Source organism: Hyla sarda, chromosome 1 (genome assembly GCF_029499605.1).
Source record: "Hyla sarda isolate aHylSar1 chromosome 1, aHylSar1.hap1, whole genome shotgun sequence".
Taxonomy (NCBI): Eukaryota; Metazoa; Chordata; class Amphibia; order Anura; family Hylidae; genus Hyla; species Hyla sarda.
Window position 1 is genome coordinate 275,544,395 of NC_079189.1, and position 17,396 is coordinate 275,561,790.

The window sequence follows — 17,396 nt, forward strand, 5'->3', positions numbered from 1 at the left end:
AGATGTCAACGGCCATCCTAAGCTGAACGCGCCTGCTCTCGTCAGATCGCAGACTGCTACCCAGCTTAGGGCCCGGTAAGTACTGGCATGGGAGACTGGCTGGCAATCCCGGGTGCCGTTGATATTTTGCTCTATTGCTGCCTTCGGCTCCGATTCCGAAAATAATTTATTGATGCTTAAATCCACAGTATACAAGGTGTGAAGCTGGCGACGGTTATCCTAAGCTTAACGCGCCTGCTCTCGTCAGATTGCAGACTGCTACCCAGCTTAGGGCCCGGTAAGTACCAGCATGGGAGACTGGCTGGGAATCCCAGGTGTTGTTGACATTTTGCTCTGTAACCGCCTTCCGCTTCGATTCCAAAAAGGATTTATTGATGCTTAAATCCACAGTATACAGGGTGTGAAGCCTTCTACGGCTATCCTAAGCTGAATGTGCCTGTTCTTGTCAGTTTGCAGACTGCTGCCCGGCAAGTACGGGCATGGGAGCCTGGCTGCCAATCCAAGGTGCTATTGACATTTTGCTCTGTTGCCGCCTTCCTCTCCGATTCCGAAAAGGATTTATTGATGCTTAAATGCACATGTAAAAAGCATGAAGCTGTCAATGGCCATCCTAAGCTGAACGCGCCTGCTCTCGTCAGATCGCAGACTGCTACCCAGCTTAGGGCCCGGTAAGTACTGGCATGGGAGACTGGCTGGGAATCCCAGGTGCCGTTGACATTTTGCTCTTTTGCTGCCTTCCGCTCCGATTCCGAAAATAATTTATTGATGCTTAAATCCACAGTATACAAGGTGTGAAGCTGTTGACGGCCATCCTAAGCTTAACGCGCCTGCTCTCGTCAGATCGCAGACTGGTACAGATCTTAGGGCCCGGTAAGTACCGGCATGGGACACTGGCTGGGAATCCCGGCTGCCGTTGACATTTTGCTCTGTTGCCGCCTTCCGTTCCGATTCCGAAAAGGATTTATTGATGCTTAAATGCACAGTATAATGGGCGAGAAGCTGTCAACGGCCATCCTAAGCTGAACGCGCCTGCTCTCGTCAGATCGCAGACTGCTACCCAGCTTAGGGCCCGGTAAGTACCAGCACGGGAGACTGGCTGGGAATCCCAGGTGTCGTTGACATTTTGCTCTGTTGCCGCCTTCCGCTCCGATTCCGAAAAGGATTTATTGTTGCTTAAATCCACAGTATACAGGGTGTGAAGATGTCTACGGTCATCCTAAGCTGAATGCACCTGTTCTCGTCAAATCGCAGACTGCTACCCAGCTTCGGGCCTGGTAAGTACCAGCATGGGAGACTGGCTGGGAATCCCGGGTGCAGTTGACATTTTAATCTGTTGCCGCCTTCCGCTCCTATTCGGAAAAAGGATTTATTGATGCTTAAATCCACAATACACAGGGTGTGAAGCTGTCAACGGCCATCCTAAGCCTGAACGTGCCTGCTCTCGTCAGATCGCAGACTGCTACCCAGCTTAGGGCCTGGTAAGTACCAGCATGGGAGACTGGCTGGGAATCCCGGGTGCAGTTGACATTTTAATCTGTTGCCGCCTTCCGCTCCTATTCGGAAAAAGGATTTATTGATGCTTAAATGCACAGTATAAAGGGCGTGAAGCTGTTAACGGCCATCCTAAGCTGAACGCGCCTGCTCTCGTCAGATCGCAGACTGCTACCCAGCTTAGGGCCCGGTAAGTACCCGCATGGGAGACTGGCTGGGAATCTCAGGTGTTGTTGACATTTTGCTCTGTAGCTCTGTAGACATTTTGCTCCGATTCCGAAAAGGATTTATTGATGCTTAAATCCACAAAATACAGGGTGTGAAGCCGTCTACGGCTATCCTAAGCTGAATGCGCCTGTTCTTGTCAGATCGCAGACTGCTGCCCGGCAAGTACGGGCATGGGAGACTGGCTGGCAATCCAAGGTGCTATTGACATTTTGATCTGTTGCCGCCTTCCTCTCCGATTAAAAAAAATATTTATTGATGCTTAAATCCACAGTATACAAAGAGTGAAGATGTCAACGGCTATCCTAAGCTGAACGCGCCTGTTCTCGTCAGATCGCAGACTGCTACCCAGCTTAGGGCCCGGTAAGTACTGGCATGGGAGACTGGCTGGGAATCCCGTGTGCCGTTTATATTTTGCTCTATTGCTGCCTTACGCTCCGATTCCGAAAAGAATTTATTGATGCTTAAATCCACAGTATACAAGGTGTGAAGCTGTCGACGGCCATCCTAAGCTTAACGCGCCTGCTCTCGTCAGATCACAGACTGGTACAGATCTTAGGGCCCGGTAAGTACCGGCATAGGACACTGGCTGGGAATCCCGGCTGCCGTTGACATTTTGCACTGTTGCCGCCTTCCGTTCCAATTCCGAAAAGGATTTATTGATGCCTAAATGCACAGTATAAAGGGCGAGAAGCTGTCAACGGCCATCCTAAGCTGAACGCGCCTGCTCTCGTCAGATCGCAGACTGCTACCCAGCTTAGGGCCCGGTAAGTACCAGCATGGGAGACTGGCCTGGAATCCCAGGTGTCGTTGACATTTTGCTCTGTTGCCGCCTTCCGCTCCGATTCCGAAAAGGATTTATTGATGCTTAAATCCACAGTATACAGGGTGTGAAGATGTCTACGGCCATCCTAAGCTGAATGCGCCTGTTCTCGTCAGATCGCAGACTGCTACCCAGCTTCGGGCCTGGTAAGTACCACCATGGGAGACTGGCTGGGAATCCCGGGTGCAGTTGACATTTTGCTCTGTTTCTCCTCCGATTCCGAAATTTTTTTATTGATGCTTAAATCCACAGTAAACAAAGTGTGAAGCTGTAAACGGCCATCCTAAGCTGAACGCGCCTGCTCTCGTCAGATCGCAGACTGCTACCCAGCTTAGGGCCTGGTAAGTACCAGCATGGGAGACTGGCTGGGAATCCCGGGTGCAGTTGACATTTTAATCTGTTGCCGCCTTCCGCTCCGATTCGGAAAAGGATTTATTGGTGCTTAAATCCACAATATACAGGGTGTGAAGCTGTCAACGGCCATCCTAAGCCTGAACGTGCCTGCTCTCCTCAGATCGCAGACTGTTGCCCGGCAGTTACCGGCATGGGAGACTGGCTAGCAATCCAAGGTGGCATTGACATTTTGCTCCGTTGCCGCCTTCCTCTCCGATTAATAAAAATATTTATTGATGCTTAAATCCACAATATACAAGGCGTGAAGCTGTCAACGGCCATCCTAAGCTGAACGCGCCTGCTCTCGTCAGATCGCAGACTGCTACCCAGCTTAGGGCCTGGTAAGTACCAGCATGGGAGACTGGCTGGGAATCCCGGGTGCAGTTGACATTTTAATCTGTTGCCGCCTTCCGCTCCGATTCGGAAAAGGATTTATTGATGCTTAAATCCACAACATACAGGGTGTGAAGCTGTCAACGGCCATCCTAAGCCTGAACGTGCCTGCTCTCCTCAGATCGCAGACTGCTGCCCGGCAGTTACCGGCATGGGAGACTGGCTGGCAATCCAAGGTGCCATTGACATTTTGCTCTGTTGCCGCCTTCCTCTCCGATTAAAAAAATATTTATTGATGTTTAAATCCACAATATACAATGCGTGAAGTTGTCAACGGCCATCCTAAGCTGAACGCGCCTGCTCTCGTCAGATCGCAGACTGCTACCCAGCTTAGGGCCCAGTAAGTACCGGCATGGGAGACTGGCTGGGAATCCCGGGTGCAGTTGACATTTTGCTCTGTTGCCGCCTTCCGCTCCGATTCCGAAAAGAATTTATTGATGCTTAAATCCACAGTATACAAGGTGTGAAGCTGTCGACGGCCATCCTAAGCTTAACGCGCCTGCTCTCGTCAGATCGCAGCCTTATACAGATCTTAGGGCCCGGTAAGTACCGGCATGGGACACTGGCTGGGAATCCCGGCTGCCGTTGACATTTTGCTCTGTTGCCGCCTTCCGTTCCGTTCCGATTCCGAAAAGGATTTATTGATGCTTAAATGCACAGTATACAAAGTGTGAAGCTGTCAACGGCCATCCTAAGCTGAACGCGCCTGCTCTCGTTAGATCGCAGACTGCTACTCAGCTTAGGGCCTGGTAAGTACCAGCATGGGAGACTGGCTGGGAATCCCGGGTGCAGTTGACATTTTATTCTGTTGCCGCCTTCCGCTCCGATTCGGAAAAGGATTTATTGATGCTTAAATGCACAGTATAAAGAGCATGAAGCTGTTAATGGCCATCCTAAGCTGAACGCGCCTGCTCTCGTCAGATCGCAGACTGCTACCCAGCTTAGGGCCCGGTAAGTACCAGCATGGGAGACTGGCTGGGAATCTCAGGTGTTGTTGACATTTTTCTCTGTAGCTCTGTAGACATTTTGCTCCGATTCCGAAAAGGATTTATTGATGCTTAAATCCACAATATACAGGGTGTGAAGCCGTCTACGGCTATTTTAAGCTGAATGCGCCTGTTCTTGTCAGATCGCAGACTGCTGCCCGGCAAGTACGGGCATGGGAGACTGGCTGGCAATCCAAGGTGCTATTGACATTTTGATCTGTTGCCGTCTTACTCTCCGATTAAAAAAAATATTTATTGATGCTTAAATCCACAGTATACAAGGCGTCAAGATGTCAACGGCCATCCTAAGCTGAACGCGCCTGCTCTGGTCACATCGCAGACTGCTACCCAGCTTAGGGCCCGGTAAGTACCAGCATGGGAGACTGGCTGGGAATCCCAGGTGTCGTTGACATTTTGCTCTGTTGCCGCCTTCTGCTCCGATTCCGAAAAGGATTTATTGATGCTTAAATCCACAGTATACAGGGCGTGAAGATGTCTACGGCCATCCTAAGCTGAATGTGCCTGTTCTCAGACTGCTACTCAGCTTCTGGCCTGGTAAGTACCAGCATGGGAGACTGGCTGGGAATCCCGGGTGCAGTTGACATTTTGCTCTGTTTCTGCTCCGATTCCGAAAATTATTTATTGATGCTTAAATCCACAGTATACAAAGTGTGAAGCTGTCAATGGCCATTCTAAGCTGAACGCGCCTGCTCTCGTCAGATCACAGACTGCTACCCAGCTTAGGGCCTGGTAAGTACCAGCATGGTAGACTGTCTGGAATCCCGGGTGCAGTTGACATTTTAATCTGTTGCCGCCTTCCGCTCCGATTCGGAAAAGGATTTATTCATGCTTAAATCCACAATATACAGGGTGTGAAGCTGTCAACGGCCATCCTAAGCTGAACATGTCTGCTCTCCTCAGATCGCAGACTGCTGCCCGGCAGATACCGGCGTGGGAGACTGGCTGGCAAGCCAAGGTGCCATTGACATTTTGCTCTGTTGCCGCCTTCCTCTCCGATTAATAAAAATATTTATTGATGCTTAAATTCACAGTATACAAAGTGTGAAGCTGTTAACGGCCATCCTAAGCTGAACGCGCCTGCTCTCGTCAGAGCGCAGACTGCTACCCAGCTTAGGGCCTGGTAAGCACCAGCATGGGAGACTGGCTGGGAATCCCGGGTGCAGTTGATATTTTAATCTGTTGCCGCCTTCCGCTCCGATTCGGAAAAGGATTTATTGATGCTTAAATGCACAGTATAAAGGGCGTGAAGCTGTCAACGGCCATCCTAAGCTGAACGCAGACTGCTACCCAGCTTAGGGCCCGGTAAGTACCAGCATGGGAGACTGGCTGGGAATCCCAGTTGTTGTTGACATTTTGCTCTGTAGCCGCCTTCCGCTCGGATTCCGAAAAGGATTTATTGATGCTTAAATCCACAGTATACAGGGTGTGAAGCCGTCTACGGCTATCCTAAGCTGAATGTGCCTGTTCTTGTCAGATCGCAGACTGCTGCCCGGCAAGTACGGGCATGGGAGACTGGCTGGCAATCCAAGGTGCTATTGACATTTTGCTCTGTTGCCGCCTTCCGTTCCGATTCCGAAAAGGATTTATTGATGCTTAAATGCACAGTATAAAGTGCGAGAAGCTGTCAACAACCATCCTAAGCTGAACGTGCCTGCTCTCGTCAGATCGCAGACTGCTACCCAGCTTAGGGCCCGGTAAGTACAAGCATGGGAGACTGGCTGGGAATCCCAGGTTTCGTTAACATTTTGCTCTGTTGCCGCCTTACGCTCCGATTCCGAAAAGGATTTATTGATGCTTAAATCCACAGTATACAGGGTGTGAAGATGTCTACGGCCATCCTAAGCTGAATGCGCCTGTTCTCGTCAGATCGCAAACTGCTACCCAGCTTGGGGCCTGGTAAGTACCAGCATGGGAGACTGGCTGGGAATCCCGGGTGCAGTTGACGTTTTGCTCTGTTTCTGCTCCGATTCCGAAAATTATTTATTGATGCTTAAATCCACAGTATACAAAGTGTGAAGCTGTCAACGGCCATCCTAAGCTGAACGCGCCTGCTCTCGTCAGATCGCAGACTGCTACCCAGCTTAGGGCCTGGTAAGTACCAGCATGGGAGACTGGCTGGGAATCCCGGGTGCAGTTGACATTTTAATCTGTTGCTGCCTTCCGCTCCGATTCGGAAAAGGATTTATTGATGCTTAAATCCACAATACACAGGGTGTGAAGCTGTCAACGGCCATCCTAAGCCTGAACGTGCCTGCTCTCCTCAGATCGCAGACTGCTGCCCGGCAGTTACCAGCATAGGAGACTGGCTGGCAATTCAAGGTGCCATTGACATTTTGCTCTGTTGCCGCCTTCCTCTCCGATTAATAAAAATAATTATTGATGCTTAAATCCACAATATATAGGGCGTGAAGATGTCAACGGCCATCCTAAGCTGAACGCGCCTGCTCTCGTCAGATCGCAGACTGCTACCCAGCTTAGGGCCCAGTAATTACCGGCATGGGAGACTGGCTGGGAATCCCGGGTGCAGTTGACATTATGCTCTGTTGCCGCCTTCCGTTCCGATTCCGAAAAGGATTTATTGATGCTTAAATGCACAGTATAAAAAGCATGAAGCTGTCAATGGCCATCCTAAGCTGAACGCGCCTGCTCTCGTCAGATCGCAGACTGCTACCCAGCTAAGGGCACAGTAAGTACCAGCATGGGAGACTGGCTGGGAATCCCGGGTGCAGTTGACATTTTAATCTGTTGCCTCCTTCCGCTCCGATTCCGAAAAGGATTTATTGATGATTAAATGCACAGTATAAAAAGCATGAAGCTGTCAATGGCCATCCTAAGCTGAACGCGCCTGCTCTCGTCAGATCGCAGACTGCTACCCATCTAAGGGCACAGTAAGTACCAGCATGGGAGACTGGCTGGGAATCCCAGGTGCAATTGACATTTTAATCTGTTGCCGCCTTCCGCTCCGATTCGGAAAAGGATTTATTGATGCTTAAATCCACAATACACAGGGTGTGAAGCTGTCAACGGCCATCCTAAGCCAGAACGTGCCCGCTCTCCTCAGATCGCAGACTACTGCCCGGCAGTTACCGGCATGGGAGACTGGCTGGCAATCCAAGGTGCCATTGACATTTTGCTCTGTTGCCGCCTTCCTCTGCGATTAATAAAAATATTTATTGATGCTTAAATTCACAATATACAAGGCGTGAAGATGTCAACGGCCATCCTAAGCTGAACGCGCCTGCTCTCGTCAGATCGCAGACTGCTACCCAGCTTAGGGCCCAGTAAGTACCGGCATGGGAGACTGCCTGGGAATCCCGGGTGCAGTTGACATTATGCTCTGTTGCCGCCTTCCGTTCCGATTCCGAAAAGGATTTATTGATGCTTAAATGCACAGTATAAAAAGCATGAAGCTGTCAACGGCCATCCTAAGCTGAATGCGCCTGCTCTCGTCAGATCGCAGACTGCTACCCAGCTTAGGGCCCAGTAAGTACCGGCATGGGAGACTGGCTGGGAATCCCGGGTGCAGTTGACATTTTGCTCTGTTGCCGCCTTCCGTTCCGTTCCGATTCCGAAAAGGATTTATTGATGCTTAAATGCACAGTATAAAAATCATGAAGCTGTCAATGGCCATCCTAAGCTGAACGCGCCTGCTTTCGTCAGATCGCAGACTGCTACCTAGCTTAAGGCCCGGTAAGTACTGGCATGGGAGACTGGCTGGGAATCCCGGTTGCCGTTGACATTTTGCTCTATTGCTGCCTTCCGCTCCGATTCCGAAAAGAATTTATTGATGCTTAAATCCACAGTATACAAGGTGTGAAGCTGTCGACGGCCATCCTAAGCTTAACGCGCCTGCTCTCGTCAGATCGCAGACTGGTACAGATCTTAGGGCCCGGTAAGTACCGGCATGGGACACTGGCTGGGAATCCCGGCTGCCGTTGACATTTTGCTCTGTTGCCGCCTTCCGTTCCGATTCCGAAAAGAATTTATTGATGCTTAAATCCACAATACACAGGGTGTGAAGCTGTCAACGGCCATCCTAAGCCTGAACGTGCCTCCTCTCCTCAGATCGCAGACTACTGCCCGGCAGTTACCGGCATGGGAGACTGGCTGGCAATCCAAGGTGCCATTGACATTTTGCTCTGTTGCCGCCTTCCTCTCCGATTAATAAAAATATTTATTGATGCTTAAATTCACAATATACAAGGCGTGAAGATGTCAACGGCCATCCTAAGCTGAACGCGCCTGCTCTCGTCAGATCGCAGACCGCTACCCAGCTTAGGGCCCAGTAAGTACAGGCATGGGAGACTGGCTGGGAATCCCGGGTGCAGTTGACATTATGCTCTGTTGCCGCCTTCCGTTCCGATTCCGAAAAGGATTTATTGATGCTTAAATGCACAGTATAAAAAGCATGAAGCTGTCAATGGCCATCCTAAGCTGAACGCGCCTGCTCTCGTCAGATCGCAGACTGCTACCCAGCTTAGGGCCCAGTAAGTACCGGCATGGGAGACTGGCTGGGAATCCCGGGTGCAGTTGACATTTTGCTCTGTTGCCGCCTTCCGTTCCGATTCCGAAAAGGATTTATTGATGCTTAAATGCACAGTATAAAAATCATGAAGCTGTCAATGGCCATCCTAAGCTGAACGCGCCTGCTTTCGTCAGATCGCAGACTGCTACCTAGCTTAGGGCCCGGTAAGTACTGGCATGGGAGACTGGCTGGGAATCCCGGTTGACATTTTGCTCTATTGCTGCCTTCCGCTCCGATTCCGAAAATAATTTATTGATGCTTAAATCCACAGTATACAAGGTGTGAAGCTGTCGACGGCCATCCTAAGCTTAACGCGCCTGCTCTCGTCAGATCGCAGACTGGTACAGATCTTAGGGCCCGGTAAGTACCGGCATGGGACACTGGCTTGGAATCCCGGCTGCCGTTGATATTTTGCTCTGTTGCCGCCTTCCGTTCCGATTCCGAAAAGGATTTATTGATGCTTAAATCCACAATACACAGGGTGTGAAGCTGTCAACGGCCATCCTAAGCCTGAACGTGCCTGCTCTCCTCAGATCGCAGACTACTGCCCGGCAGTTACCGGCATGGGAGACTGGCTGGCAATCCAAGGTGCCATTGACATTTTGCTCTGTTGCCGCCTTCCTCTCCGATTAATAAAAATATTTATTGATGCTTAAATCCACAATATACAAGGCGTGAAGATGTCAACGGCCATCCTAAGCTGAACGCACCTGCTCTCATCAGATCGCAGACTGCTACCCAGCTTAGGGCCTGGTAAGTACCAGCATGGGAGACTGGCTGGGAATCCCGGGTGCAGTTGACATTTTAATCTGTTGCTGCCTTCCGCTCCGATTCGGAAAAGGATTTGTTGAGGCTTAAATCCACAATACACAGGGTGTGAAGCTGACAACGGCCATCCTAAGCCTGAACGTGCCTGCTCTCCTCAGATCGCAGACTGCTGCCCGGCAATTACCAGCATGGGATACTGGCTGGCAATTCAAGGTGCCATTGACATTTTGCTCTGTTGCCGCCTTCCTCTCCGATTAATAAAAATATTTATTGATGCTTAAATCCACAATATACAAGGCGTGAAGATGTCAACAGCCATCCTAAGCTGAACGCACCTGCTCTTGTCAGATCGCAGACTGCTACCCAGCTTAGGGCCCAGTAATTACCAGCATTGGAGACTGGCTGGGAATCCCGGGTGCAGTTGACATTTTAATCTGTTGCCGCCTTCCGCTCCGATTCCGAAAAGGATTTATTGATGCTTAAATGCACAGTATAAAAAGCATGAAGCTGTCAATGGCCATCCTAAGCTGAACGCGCCTGCTCTCGTCAGATCGCAGACTGCTCTAGCTTAGGGCCCGGTAGGTACTGGCATGGGAGACTGGCTAGGAATCCCGGTTGCCGTTGACATTTTGCTCTATTGCTGCCTTCCGCGCCGATTCCGAAAATAATTTATTGATGCTTAAATCCACAGTATACAAGGTGTGAAGCTGTTGACGGCCATCCTAAGCTTAACGCGCCTGCTCTCGTCAGATCGCAGACTGGTACAGATCTTAGGGCCCGGTAAGTACCGGCATGACACTGGCTGGGAATTCCGGCTGCCGTTGACATTTTGCTCTGTTGCCGCCTTCCGCTCCGATTCCGAAAAGGATTTATTGATGCTTAAATGCACAGTATACAAAGTGTGAAGCTGTCAACGGCCATCCTAAGCTGAACGCGCCTGCTCTTGACAGATCGCAGACTGATACCCAGCTTAGGGCCTGGTAAGTACCAGCATGGGAGACTGGCTGGGAATCCTGGCTGCCGTTGACATTTTGCTCTGTTGCCGCCTTCCGTTCCGTTTCCGAAAAGGATATATTGATGCTTAAATGCACAATATAAAAATCAAGAAGCTGTAAACGGCCATCCTAAGCTGAACGCGCCTGCTCTCGTCAGATCGCAGACTGCTACCCAGCTTAGGGCCTGGTAAGTACCAGCATGGGAGACTGGGTGGGAATCCCGGGTGCAGTTGACATTTTAATCTGTTGCCGCCTTTCGCTTCGATTCGGAAAATTATTTATTGATGCTTAAATCCACAATATAAAAGGCGTGAAGCTGTCAACGGTCATCCTAAGCTGAACGCGCCTGCTCTCGTCAGATCGCAGACTGATACCCAGTTTAGGGCCTGGTAAGTACCAGCATGGGAGACTGGCTGGGAATCCCAGGTGTCGTTGACATTTTGCTCTGTTGCCGCCTTACGCTCTGATTCCGAAAAGGATTTATTGATGCTTAAATCCACAGTATTCAGGGTGTGAAGATGTCTACGGCCATCCTAAGCTGAATGCGCCTGTTCTCGTCAGATCGCAAACTGCTACCCAGCTTGGGGCCTGGTAAGTACCAGCATGGGAGACTGGCTGGGAATCCCGGGTGCAGTTGACGTTTTGCTCTGTTTCTGCTCCGATTCCGAAAATTATTTATTGATGCTTAAATCCACAGTATACAAAGTGTGAAGCTGTCAACGGCCATCCTAAGCTGAACGCGCCTGCTCTCGTCAGATCGCAGACTGCTACCCAGCTTAGGGCCTGGTAAGTACCAGCATGGGAGACTGGCTGGGAATCCCGGGTGCAGTTGACATTTTAATCTGTTGCTGCCTTCCGCTCCGATTCGGAAAAGGATTTATTGATGCTTAAATCCACAATACACAGGGTGTGAAGCTGTCAACGGCCATCCTAAGCCTGAACGTGCCTGCTCTCCTCAGATCGCAGACTGCTGCCCGGCAGTTACCAGCATAGGAGACTGGCTGGCAATTCAAGGTGCCATTGACATTTTGCTCTGTTGCCGCCTTCCTCTCCGATTAATAAAAATAATTATTGATGCTTAAATCCACAATATATAGGGCGTGAAGATGTCAACGGCCATCCTAAGCTGAACGCGCCTGCTCTCGTCAGATCGCAGACTGCTACCCAGCTTAGGGCCCAGTAATTACCGGCATGGGAGACTGGCTGGGAATCCCGGGTGCAGTTGACATTATGCTCTGTTGCCGCCTTCCGTTCCGATTCCGAAAAGGATTTATTGATGCTTAAATGCACAGTATAAAAAGCATGAAGCTGTCAATGGCCATCCTAAGCTGAACGCGCCTGCTCTCGTCAGATCGCAGACTGCTACCCAGCTAAGGGCACAGTAAGTACCAGCATGGGAGACTGGCTGGGAATCCCGGGTGCAGTTGACATTTTAATCTGTTGCCTCCTTCCGCTCCGATTCCGAAAAGGATTTATTGATGATTAAATGCACAGTATAAAAAGCATGAAGCTGTCAATGGCCATCCTAAGCTGAACGCGCCTGCTCTCGTCAGATCGCAGACTGCTACCCATCTAAGGGCACAGTAAGTACCAGCATGGGAGACTGGCTGGGAATCCCAGGTGCAATTGACATTTTAATCTGTTGCCGCCTTCCGCTCCGATTCGGAAAAGGATTTATTGATGCTTAAATCCACAATACACAGGGTGTGAAGCTGTCAACGGCCATCCTAAGCCAGAACGTGCCCGCTCTCCTCAGATCGCAGACTACTGCCCGGCAGTTACCGGCATGGGAGACTGGCTGGCAATCCAAGGTGCCATTGACATTTTGCTCTGTTGCCGCCTTCCTCTGCGATTAATAAAAATATTTATTGATGCTTAAATTCACAATATACAAGGCGTGAAGATGTCAACGGCCATCCTAAGCTGAACGCGCCTGCTCTCGTCAGATCGCAGACTGCTACCCAGCTTAGGGCCCAGTAAGTACCGGCATGGGAGACTGCCTGGGAATCCCGGGTGCAGTTGACATTATGCTCTGTTGCCGCCTTCCGTTCCGATTCCGAAAAGGATTTATTGATGCTTAAATGCACAGTATAAAAAGCATGAAGCTGTCAACGGCCATCCTAAGCTGAATGCGCCTGCTCTCGTCAGATCGCAGACTGCTACCCAGCTTAGGGCCCAGTAAGTACCGGCATGGGAGACTGGCTGGGAATCCCGGGTGCAGTTGACATTTTGCTCTGTTGCCGCCTTCCGTTCCGTTCCGATTCCGAAAAGGATTTATTGATGCTTAAATGCACAGTATAAAAATCATGAAGCTGTCAATGGCCATCCTAAGCTGAACGCGCCTGCTTTCGTCAGATCGCAGACTGCTACCTAGCTTAAGGCCCGGTAAGTACTGGCATGGGAGACTGGCTGGGAATCCCGGTTGCCGTTGACATTTTGCTCTATTGCTGCCTTCCGCTCCGATTCCGAAAAGAATTTATTGATGCTTAAATCCACAGTATACAAGGTGTGAAGCTGTCGACGGCCATCCTAAGCTTAACGCGCCTGCTCTCGTCAGATCGCAGACTGGTACAGATCTTAGGGCCCGGTAAGTACCGGCATGGGACACTGGCTGGGAATCCCGGCTGCCGTTGACATTTTGCTCTGTTGCCGCCTTCCGTTCCGATTCCGAAAAGAATTTATTGATGCTTAAATCCACAATACACAGGGTGTGAAGCTGTCAACGGCCATCCTAAGCCTGAACGTGCCTCCTCTCCTCAGATCGCAGACTACTGCCCGGCAGTTACCGGCATGGGAGACTGGCTGGCAATCCAAGGTGCCATTGACATTTTGCTCTGTTGCCGCCTTCCTCTCCGATTAATAAAAATATTTATTGATGCTTAAATTCACAATATACAAGGCGTGAAGATGTCAACGGCCATCCTAAGCTGAACGCGCCTGCTCTCGTCAGATCGCAGACCGCTACCCAGCTTAGGGCCCAGTAAGTACAGGCATGGGAGACTGGCTGGGAATCCCGGGTGCAGTTGACATTATGCTCTGTTGCCGCCTTCCGTTCCGATTCCGAAAAGGATTTATTGATGCTTAAATGCACAGTATAAAAAGCATGAAGCTGTCAATGGCCATCCTAAGCTGAACGCGCCTGCTCTCGTCAGATCGCAGACTGCTACCCAGCTTAGGGCCCAGTAAGTACCGGCATGGGAGACTGGCTGGGAATCCCGGGTGCAGTTGACATTTTGCTCTGTTGCCGCCTTCCGTTCCGATTCCGAAAAGGATTTATTGATGCTTAAATGCACAGTATAAAAATCATGAAGCTGTCAATGGCCATCCTAAGCTGAACGCGCCTGCTTTCGTCAGATCGCAGACTGCTACCTAGCTTAGGGCCCGGTAAGTACTGGCATGGGAGACTGGCTGGGAATCCCGGTTGACATTTTGCTCTATTGCTGCCTTCCGCTCCGATTCCGAAAATAATTTATTGATGCTTAAATCCACAGTATACAAGGTGTGAAGCTGTCGACGGCCATCCTAAGCTTAACGCGCCTGCTCTCGTCAGATCGCAGACTGGTACAGATCTTAGGGCCCGGTAAGTACCGGCATGGGACACTGGCTTGGAATCCCGGCTGCCGTTGATATTTTGCTCTGTTGCCGCCTTCCGTTCCGATTCCGAAAAGGATTTATTGATGCTTAAATCCACAATACACAGGGTGTGAAGCTGTCAACGGCCATCCTAAGCCTGAACGTGCCTGCTCTCCTCAGATCGCAGACTACTGCCCGGCAGTTACCGGCATGGGAGACTGGCTGGCAATCCAAGGTGCCATTGACATTTTGCTCTGTTGCCGCCTTCCTCTCCGATTAATAAAAATATTTATTGATGCTTAAATCCACAATATACAAGGCGTGAAGATGTCAACGGCCATCCTAAGCTGAACGCACCTGCTCTCATCAGATCGCAGACTGCTACCCAGCTTAGGGCCTGGTAAGTACCAGCATGGGAGACTGGCTGGGAATCCCGGGTGCAGTTGACATTTTAATCTGTTGCTGCCTTCCGCTCCGATTCGGAAAAGGATTTGTTGAGGCTTAAATCCACAATACACAGGGTGTGAAGCTGACAACGGCCATCCTAAGCCTGAACGTGCCTGCTCTCCTCAGATCGCAGACTGCTGCCCGGCAATTACCAGCATGGGATACTGGCTGGCAATTCAAGGTGCCATTGACATTTTGCTCTGTTGCCGCCTTCCTCTCCGATTAATAAAAATATTTATTGATGCTTAAATCCACAATATACAAGGCGTGAAGATGTCAACAGCCATCCTAAGCTGAACGCACCTGCTCTTGTCAGATCGCAGACTGCTACCCAGCTTAGGGCCCAGTAATTACCAGCATTGGAGACTGGCTGGGAATCCCGGGTGCAGTTGACATTTTAATCTGTTGCCGCCTTCCGCTCCGATTCCGAAAAGGATTTATTGATGCTTAAATGCACAGTATAAAAAGCATGAAGCTGTCAATGGCCATCCTAAGCTGAACGCGCCTGCTCTCGTCAGATCGCAGACTGCTCTAGCTTAGGGCCCGGTAGGTACTGGCATGGGAGACTGGCTAGGAATCCCGGTTGCCGTTGACATTTTGCTCTATTGCTGCCTTCCGCGCCGATTCCGAAAATAATTTATTGATGCTTAAATCCACAGTATACAAGGTGTGAAGCTGTTGACGGCCATCCTAAGCTTAACGCGCCTGCTCTCGTCAGATCGCAGACTGGTACAGATCTTAGGGCCCGGTAAGTACCGGCATGACACTGGCTGGGAATTCCGGCTGCCGTTGACATTTTGCTCTGTTGCCGCCTTCCGCTCCGATTCCGAAAAGGATTTATTGATGCTTAAATGCACAGTATACAAAGTGTGAAGCTGTCAACGGCCATCCTAAGCTGAACGCGCCTGCTCTTGACAGATCGCAGACTGATACCCAGCTTAGGGCCTGGTAAGTACCAGCATGGGAGACTGGCTGGGAATCCTGGCTGCCGTTGACATTTTGCTCTGTTGCCGCCTTCCGTTCCGTTTCCGAAAAGGATATATTGATGCTTAAATGCACAATATAAAAATCAAGAAGCTGTAAACGGCCATCCTAAGCTGAACGCGCCTGCTCTCGTCAGATCGCAGACTGCTACCCAGCTTAGGGCCTGGTAAGTACCAGCATGGGAGACTGGGTGGGAATCCCGGGTGCAGTTGACATTTTAATCTGTTGCCGCCTTTCGCTTCGATTCGGAAAATTATTTATTGATGCTTAAATCCACAATATAAAAGGCGTGAAGCTGTCAACGGTCATCCTAAGCTGAACGCGCCTGCTCTCGTCAGATCGCAGACTGATACCCAGTTTAGGGCCTGGTAAGTACCAGCATGGGAGACTGGCTGGGAATCCCAGGTGTCGTTGACATTTTGCTCTGTTGCCGCCTTACGCTCTGATTCCGAAAAGGATTTATTGATGCTTAAATCCACAGTATTCAGGGTGTGAAGATGTCTATGGCCATCCTAAGCTGAATGCGCCTGTTCTCGTCAGATCGCAGACTGCTACCCAGCTTCGGGCCTGGTAAGTACCAGCATGGGAGACTGGCTGGGAATCCCGGGTGCAGTTGACATTTTGCTCTGTTTCTGCTCCGATTCCGAAAATTATTTATTGATGCCTGTACTTACCGGGCCCTAAGATCTGTACCAGTCTGCGATCTGACGAGAGCAGGCGCGTTAAGCTTAGGATGGCCGTCGACAGCTTCACACCTTGTATACTGTGGATTTAAGCATCAATAAATTCTTTTCGGAATCGGAGCGGAAGGCAGCAATAGAGCAAAATGTCAACGGCAACCGGGATTCCCAGCCAGTCTCCCATGCCAGTACCTACCGGGCCCTAAGCTAGAGCAGTCTGCAATCTGACGAAAGCAGGCGTGTTCAGCTTAGGATGGCCATTGACAGCTTCATGCTTTTTATACTGTGCATTTAAGCATCAATAAATCCTTTTCGGAATCGGAGCGGAAGGCGGCAACAGATTAAAATGTCAACTGCACCCGGGATTCCCAGCCAGTCTACCATGCTGGTACTTACCAGGCCCTAAGCTGGGTAGCAGTCTGCGATCTGACGAGAGCAGGCGCGTTCAGCTTAGGATGGCCGTTGACAGCTTCACACTTTGTATACTGTGGATTTAAGCAGTATACAAAGTGTGAAGCTGTCAACGGCCATCCTAAGCTGAACGCGCATGCTCTCGTCAGATCGCAGACTGCTACCCAGCTTAGGGCCTGGTAAGTACCAGCATGGGAGACTGGAAGGGAATCCCGGGTGCAGTTGACATTTTAATCTGTTGCTGCCTTCCGCTCCGATTCGGAAAAGGATTTATTGATGCTTAAATCCACAATACACAGGGTGTGAAGCTGTCAACGGCCATCCTAAGCTGAACGTGCCTGCTCTCGTCAGATCGCAGACTGCTACCCAGCTTAGGGCCCAGTAATTACCGGCATTGGAGACTGGCTGGGAATCCCGGGTGCAGTTGACATTATGCTCTGTTGCCGTCTTCCGTTCCGATTCCGAAAAGGATTTATTGACGCTTAAATGCACAGTATAAAAAGCATGAAGCTGTCAATGGCCATCCTAAGCTGAACGCGCCTGCTCTCGTCAGACTGCTACCCAGCTAAGGGCACAGTAAGTACCAGCACGGGAGACTGGCTGGGAATCCCGGGTGCAGTTGACATTTTAATCTGTTGCCGCCTTCCGCTCCGATTCCGAAAAGGATTTATTGATGCTTAA

At 50.3% G+C, this 17,396-nt stretch overlaps 8 pseudogenes; all 8 read left to right on the forward strand.

The window, feature by feature from the left end:
* Window positions 1-597: 597 nt before the first annotated feature.
* Window positions 598-717, forward strand: LOC130348571 (5S ribosomal RNA; annotated as a pseudogene).
* A 284-nt stretch (window positions 718-1,001) lies between these two features.
* LOC130352002 (5S ribosomal RNA) lies at window positions 1,002-1,121 on the forward strand (annotated as a pseudogene).
* Window positions 1,122-3,202: 2,081 nt separating this feature from the next.
* On the forward strand, window positions 3,203-3,322 carry LOC130351918 (5S ribosomal RNA; annotated as a pseudogene).
* Window positions 3,323-4,003: 681 nt separating this feature from the next.
* LOC130352807 (5S ribosomal RNA) lies at window positions 4,004-4,123 on the forward strand (annotated as a pseudogene).
* Window positions 4,124-6,352: 2,229 nt separating this feature from the next.
* LOC130351920 (5S ribosomal RNA) lies at window positions 6,353-6,472 on the forward strand (annotated as a pseudogene).
* Window positions 6,473-9,539: 3,067 nt separating this feature from the next.
* Window positions 9,540-9,659, forward strand: LOC130316090 (5S ribosomal RNA; annotated as a pseudogene).
* Window positions 9,660-11,335: 1,676 nt separating this feature from the next.
* Window positions 11,336-11,455, forward strand: LOC130351921 (5S ribosomal RNA; annotated as a pseudogene).
* A 3,067-nt stretch (window positions 11,456-14,522) lies between these two features.
* On the forward strand, window positions 14,523-14,642 carry LOC130316101 (5S ribosomal RNA; annotated as a pseudogene).
* Window positions 14,643-17,396: the final 2,754 nt, after the last annotated feature.